Below are 7,704 nucleotides of genomic sequence, written 5' to 3' on the forward strand. Positions count from 1 at the left end.
TTCTTCTCAACTGCTTGCCAGATTGGAATAATCTTTTCTGCTGACAAGGTCAAAGGCCTTAGTCAGGTCAATGAAGGTGATATAAAGGGGTCTCCTTTGTTCCCTACATCTTTCTGGGATTTGTATGAGTAAGAAGATCATATCTATGGTGGACCTACAACTCTGAAGCCAAACTATGACTCAGGGTAAACACGGTCAGCAAGAATCTGAAGTATTCTCAACATTATCCCAGTGATGATCTTTCTGACAATGCTTAGTAGAGAAATGTCATGATAGTTGTTACAGTCCCTCTGGTCATCTTATTCTTGTACAAAGTGACTATTTTGGCATCTCACATATCTTGTGGCACTGTCATTATGTCCAGCAGTGAATAAAATGCTTGTATAGGTGGGGAAGAAGCACAAGTTTCTTGCACTAAATTGCTTCCACAAGAATGCTGCCTTTTCTAGGGGCCTTGCCAATGACCAGATTGTCTGTTGCCTTACTCAGATCCTCAACAGTTGGAATATCATCAGGTTCTTCAAAGAAAGACAGACTCTCAGTAAAATTAAGGGTTGTGTCAGTGACATCATTTCCCCTTGAATAGAGTTCAAGATAATGTTCTACCCATTTTCCATCTATTGCTTTCAATCTGTTATGATTTCTCCTCATGCTGTCTTTAATGGAACTGTCTTCTTTACAGTTGGACCTATTGTCTTCTTGATTCTGTCATACATGCCTCTAATGTTTCCGGTGTCAAATGCGGACTGCATTTTCTTGCACAGTCACAGACAATAAGCAGTGGCCATGATGCCCCATGGTGGCCATGCAGCTGCTGCCCTGCTTGGGCTCCAAGGATTCCCTCCCTCTTCACAGCCACCTTGATCTGGAGGTCCTCTCCCTGCTGCTTGCAGGGCCAAACTGACCCTCCTTGCTCCTAGTGCTGGGTTTATGTGGCCTGGAGCAATGCCTTTTTCAGTCAGGTGACCCTAATTAAGCACAGGCTTTGCCTTTGGGCTTAATGGTCTGCCTGCTTGCTATGAAGCAGCTAGCTCCTGCTCAGCTGTCCACTGCACATTTTCCTTAAAGTAACAGGAGCCCCCCGATACACAGACTTCTTGGGATTTAAAACAGCAGTTTGTTTGGCCTTGATAAATGGAAGCAATTCCAGTGAATGTGCCTCAAACCAATCCAGGTTTCTTCCAAGCTGCTTGCCAAATATAGAATCATTAAAGGACAGCAGCAGAGTAAGGACCCTGGACTTGAGAAGAGCATACTTTGACTCCTTCAGGAAACTGATGGGCAGGATCCTCTGGGAGGCCAGTATGAGGGGGAAAGAATTCCAGAAGAGCTGGCTGTATTTTAAAGGAACCTTACTGAGGGTGCAGGAACAAACCATCCCAATATGCAGGAAGATTAGCAAATGTGGTAAGCAATAAGCTTGGCTTAGCAAAAAACTCTTCAGTGAGCTTAAACACAAAAAAGGAAGCGTATAAGTAGGGGAAGCCTGGACAAGAGTATGGGAAAGAATGTAAGAACATGAGTAAGGTAAAAGTGAAATTGGAGTTACAGCTAGCAAGGGCCATGATGGGTAACAAGAAAGGTTTCTACAAGTATGTTAGCAACAAAAGGAAGGTCAGGGAAAGCGTGGGTCCCTTCCTGAATGGGGGAGGCAGCCTAGTGACAAATGATGAGGAAAAGGCTGAAGTACTCAATGCCTTTTTTACCTCGGTCTTCACAGGCAAGGTCAGCTCCCAGACTATTGCACCAGGCAGCACACTTTGAAGAGAAGGCAAGCAGCCTTCAGTGATGAAAGAACAGATTGGGAACTATTTAGAAAAGCTGGACATATACAAATCCATGGGACTGAATGCATCCAAGGGTGCTGAGAGACTTGGCTAATATGATTGCAGAACTGCTGGCCATTATCTTTGAAAATTCATGGTGATCTAGGGAGGTCCCAAATGATTGGAAAAAGGCAAATATAATGCCCATCTTTAAGACATGGAAGAAGGAGGATCCAGGGAACTACAAACCAGTCATTCTCACTTCAGTCTCTGGAAAAATCATAGAGCAGGTCCTCAAAGAACCATTTCTAAGCACTTGGAGGAAAAGAAGGTGATTAGGAACAGTCGCATTGGATTCACCAAGGGCAAGTCATGCCTGACCAACCTGATTGTCTTCTATGATGAGATTAACTGGCTCCAGAGTGTCTACAACTCAATGAAACTTGGTGTCATCTACATTTTTTAAAACTATACACTCAATCCTATCCTCTAAATTATTAGTGAAGATAATAAACAGTACTGTACCCAAGGTAGATCCCTGGGAACCCTATTCAATATCTCCTCTCAAGTGGAAATTGAGCCATTGATGACTGCTTTTGAGCATGATGATCCAATGTATCTACCTTGCAATACTTTCACCTACGCTATATTTTCTTAACTCGCTAATGATAATGTTATGGCAGACAGTGTCAAAAGCATTGCTAAATAAAGCACATCACACCCAGCGTTCTCCTCCTATCCAAAGAGCCTGTCACATTATCATAGAGAAAATCAAATTGGTCAGGCATGATTTGGCCTTGATGTATCCATGCTGGGTATTGCTGATCCCCTTGTTCTCTTATGGGTACTTAGAAATAGATTATTTGATGATCTGCCCAGATTTTCCAGGTATTGCCATCTTACTGACTGACTAGTTTTTAATTCTGGATGTTCTCTAAGTAATCCCTGACCTGTACCTTCACTCCTACAGGCTACTTATCTCTTCCCCTATTTGTGTTGCCAACTGCATTCATCATTTGATATCTGACCTTATTGTGAAGACTGAAGTAAAAAAAGGCAATACCTCAGTCTTCTCTGCATTATGTTACTAGTTAGCTTGCTGTTGCTCCTTAAAGCACAGTCAACTCTCCTGGACTTCATTTCCCATTAGACTTGTCTCCAAGGGGATCCTGCTCATCAGTCTGCTTGTTAAAGTCTGCTTTTCTGAAGTTCATTGTCTTTATTCTGCTTCTCTCATTTTTATCTTTCCTTAGTGTCTTAGATACGTGCAATCATTTCATGGTCACTGTCACCCCATTTCTACCTTCAGATTCTCAACCAATTCTTCCCTGTGAAGAATCTGGGAGCAGCAAATTGAGAACACCCTGCCCCCTCAGTTGGGTTTTCCACCATCTGTACCAAAAGTTACCTTTGACAATCGAAAAGTTACCTTGACAATTCAAGTCCCAGATTTGTAGCAGTTTGACTAAGGTGTAAATTTAAACCAAAAGCAAGAGCAAATGCTTGCATGAACATTAATTTCAGTTTGTACATGGTTTATTTTAGTTTATCTTAATTCAATTAGGAATAGAGGTAGGATGCATGAAAATAAACCACTTGAAACCAAAGATTTTTAAAGATATTTAAGAATGCCAACCTCCAGGCAACCAACAGCTAGTGGAATTCACAGCCTGAGTCTTGTAAGAAGGCTTCCTCTATAGTTCATGAGACAAGTTAAGCACTTTCAGATTTTCAGAGTCTAGTCTTCTGAGCAGAGAGCTGCCTATATTAGCCAGGAGATGAGACCAGTGCCATCCTTGAGGCAAGGAGACACATGGAATGCAACACTGCCCAACAAAAGCAGTGGCCCCACTCAAACACCTGTTTTAAGTAGCTATATTGTTGAAAGTGCAATGATGCATGCACTGTCTAGTGAAATGCAGAACAATGATAGAAAAGTCAATTTGTATCCATTTTGAAACCCTCTTGCAAATCCCCCATTTGAAAATCCCATGCCCCCTGCTCCCTGGTGTCCCCCCAAGCATTTGTACCACAACAGGATGTCTAGTGACTGCAGGAAAAAGAGCAAGCTGTGGATACATGAGCATCACAGAGATGTGTCTACTGAATAACCCACCAAAGGGCAGGGGCTAGATGTGGTTTTATAGATGGAGCTGCAAGGGAGGGTAGAGAATCTGCGTGGAGTTAAGGATAGTAGGAAGAAGGAAGAGCAGAGCTGAAGTTTTGCACACAGCCAGCACAATGCTGTATCCCTCCTCAGTAAGCTTCCAGAAATGGAAAATTTTCCAAGAATTTACACTAAACCTAATTTATATTAGGAATGTCCTAAAGCTGATCATTCTCCTTGGGTTCAGGCCCTAGAGTTATTGAAATACCTAGTGGAACCTAAGCTCTGCCAGTAATAAAAAGAGCCATATCCTATGCTAAGGTAATGTTGTTCTTTGACCTGACATTAAGCGAGGAATGTACAGTGCTGGAAAAATATAATGAGCACAGAAAATAGCAACAATAAATAGTTCCCTGCAATGAGATGGAGAGATATCCTGGCCAGTCCTAATAAAGAGGGGGAAAAAGTGTTTCTCCCTTCCCCTTCTCTTGGTTCTCTCAGGCACCTTCTCTGTAGTTAACCCCACCAACCTTTTTTCCCCTCAGCTGTAAGTAATATTTGTGGTCCAGCCCCCTCTTTCTGCTCAGTCATGTTGTCTCTCCTAACTCCCTACCCAGATACTATTTCACTTTGTGTCCCAAGCCCTTCTGTATCCTCATCTGTCTGCTTTTAATCCCTTTCCCTACGTTGTCCCCCTTGCAAAATTCAGCCTGCATAAAGGGGTGTGTGCTGTTCAATTCTGCTACTTGGGCCCATGCTTAGTTTTGTGCCCCAGATCTGCAGGCCATGGCTATTTTGTGGAATAGAAGTAGTCCTTAAAAATGCCGACCAGGCATATAGAAGATTCATGCTAGGTTTACACTGCTAATTAGGCTTGATGATAAGTCTGCTCTCTTGCTACAATGATACTCTTAAACTCAGCCTCAGAGGTAGTCCATTTCAAGCCAGCAACTGTTGAACTACAGGGTGTGAGATCAAGCCTCTTCCTAGCTTATTCTGACCAGCTGTGTGCTTGGAGCTCACCAGGGTGCTGAAGTTGCAAGCACAGAGTCCATCAACATCAGTCCCATAACACTCTGTTCCTAACTTCCAGCCCTTCCATCCACACTCTTATTCCTGGCTACTGACTAATTAGAGCCAACAAAAAAGAGAAAGACATATATTTCATGGCCTGATTCCAAAGATGGTTCTGCTCAAGGAACTGGAATCACAATGTAGACAAGTTTTGTTTGGACCACAGTGTAAGATACAGCCAAGGACGAGTGGCTTATGTGGCTTAGGCTGCTTGAGCAGGACCCTCCATGTCAACTTTAAATATCAGTGTAAACATACCATTAGGCATTTGTACAGTTAGGCAGTTCCTGAAATGAACTCTACTAAAGGTCAGTACCATCTACAAAGTGGTCTTAGGTGCCAACTGCATATTTAGGTGCATAAAGAACATGCTGTAGATTAGATATGTTGCCACAACAAAACCAGGACAAACTAAAGTATGTTTCTGTAGCTGATCTATTCAGTAAAACTCATAACCTACTATCAAGTTCAAGCTGCTGAATGTCTTCGATTTTCATTAATATAGTATCTCTGAGGATCAAGCCCTAAGCTACTTGCTAGAGAACTGTAATCTATTCTTTGTTTCTTCCATTGTATTTAATATTATTTGTTGTTTTTCTCCCTTTCCCTGAATGCAAACCAGGGAGTCTTACTACTTACATGTCTTTTAACCCACAAGAAAGCAGGTTGAATCGGCCTCTTTCCATTTTAATATATTGTATATCATTAAAAAAAGCCTTTCACAATAATCTTCTTCTTCATCTATTCAGTCATGGTTGATCCAAACAGCCTTCAGTTACTATTGTTAAGAACCACTTTACTCACTGGATCTGCATGAAACAATGAAAAAGCAGCAAACGGCCACATCCCATTAAGAATAATAACCATTCTAAAGTCACAAAGAACCTAATGATTCCTCTTCTTGGAAATGTGACAGCTTTTTTGAAAAGGGAGTAGTAGCTCAGGGGTTTATATATGAAGAGATGGCAAAAGGGTTCATCAGAGTGTCAGTTCATTTTCAAAGAAATGAACATGTTGTTAAATATCTTTGATGTTTGAAGTACAAAATTGATAAGCGTAGGCCTTTAATCCATGCTATAGTTGCTGAAAGCAGGAGACTTCCTGATAGGCCTGTGTTATAGTCTTTTATTTTCATGTTGCTGTAGTGTCCCCCAGGCTCTTATTAATAAGATTGAGGGCCCATGTGCTAGGAAATGAATAAACACATACAAATCTATAATCTCTTTTCCAAGAAGCTTACAGTCTAAAATAGTTCTATTGTTGTCAGAATCACAGGCTGGCTGATAGCATCTTCAGTTTTTCAAGAAGTTTAGGTAAATAAGAGATCAAAAAAATGGTGAAACTGCGGACTGTTGTGTCAGTGTGTCTTAAACAGAAGTCCTAAATTATCCAAAGCAAAAAAAAAGGTAATGAAAAGCTACCTTAACCTATATACCTGTAACTTGTAAGCCTTAACCTATGTTATAGACAATTACAAAACAGAAAAAAGTATAATAATAGAAAATATGGGCTCTCAATATATTTTAAATGAACAACCTGATTAGAAGTTTCCAGATGAAATCACATTGTTGCAATATAGTAGTGCTCAAACTTCTGGATCCATGGATGAGTCTGCTGATGAGTGGTGTGAGGCCAGACCACAGGCTAAATTCACTGTGGGGTTGACATGTGGAGTCAACTGTGTGTGCAATCAGGTGTGCAGGATACAGGTCTTGCAGGACTCTCTATGGATCTGGAAATTCAATGGCAGGGAAGCATTAATTGCTGTGATTCTGGAAGCCAAAGCCATTATTATCTATTTAGATTGTAAGCTAGTTGGATCAGGGACAGTCTTTTTGTTCTTTGTACAGCGCCTACAACAGCAGGGTCCTGATGGATGAGGAGGGCCACTGAGCATGATGATAATATAATAGCGTTCCCTTAGGAGTCACTGACCTCTCGTACCTCTTTCCCGTTATTTTTGGCTGATTAATACTAAAAGCTTGCTTTATCCAGTAAGGAGAAAACAAGTTGGATATTTCTGCCAGTGAAATTAGTAGTGAAACAGTGTAGGACTGAATTTTAAAATATTGCCTTTTGTCTTCAGAGATCAATGGTGCGGCTCAGCCTATGAATGATAGTTTCCATCTGAGGTCACAGGAAAAGCAATCAAGATTGGCCATAGACCCTTGAGGGCCAAGGACGTTTAAATAACAGAAACTGAGGCTCAGGAGCAATCTCGGAAGAGCCCAGACACGTTACCAACTCTGAAACAACGCGCGGTGTTGGTGCTACCTCCCAAGGCAGGCAGAGATCACCTATGAAGACAGTTTGCCACATCAATGGAGGCGCCTGCAAGGCTTCTCAGCACAGCCCCATCATGTCCGCAGCTTTCCAAAGGCTGCAGAAAAAGCAGGATCGACCCGGCCTGCCGGGAGGGTGCTCCTTCCCCGGTAAGCGCAAAGCCGCACTTCGGGCGAGGGCAGCAGGACCTGAGGCTTGTTTCGAGGCGGGAGCCGCCCCGCCCGGTCCTCACGAAAAAGTGAAGAGTCCCCGGGCCGGGGCAGCTCCTCGGCCCGTGTTTTCCCGCAGAGCCGCGTACGCCAGGCCCGGGGGAGCCGCCCGAGATGCCGCCTTCCAGGCGATGGGTCGCTTGTGATCCCGGCAGTGCAGCGCGAGCCTAGCCCAACCCTGCCCCGCCCCGCGGTGAGCGCCTTCCGCGGACGTTTGTCTCTAGTCTCTCGCCGTCCGCGTGACCCGGGCCCCGCCCCCCCGCGC

General features: G+C 43.1%; 1 long non-coding RNA gene across 1 annotated transcript; it reads right to left on the reverse strand.

Annotated features, from left to right (window-relative positions):
• Positions 1-5,621: 5,621 nt before the first annotated feature.
• Positions 5,622-7,577, reverse strand: LOC109308216. The gene is made up of 2 exons (XR_002100548.1): positions 7,222-7,577; positions 5,622-6,679 (listed from the first exon to the last, which is right to left on the reverse strand). It is a non-coding gene; the product is annotated as an uncharacterized LOC109308216 (long non-coding RNA).
• Between the last annotated feature and the right edge of the window lie 127 nt (positions 7,578-7,704).

The sequence above is a fragment of the Crocodylus porosus genome, unplaced genomic scaffold (genome assembly GCF_001723895.1).
Source record: "Crocodylus porosus isolate Cpor-Errol unplaced genomic scaffold, CroPor_comp1, whole genome shotgun sequence".
Taxonomy (NCBI): Eukaryota; Metazoa; Chordata; order Crocodylia; family Crocodylidae; genus Crocodylus; species Crocodylus porosus.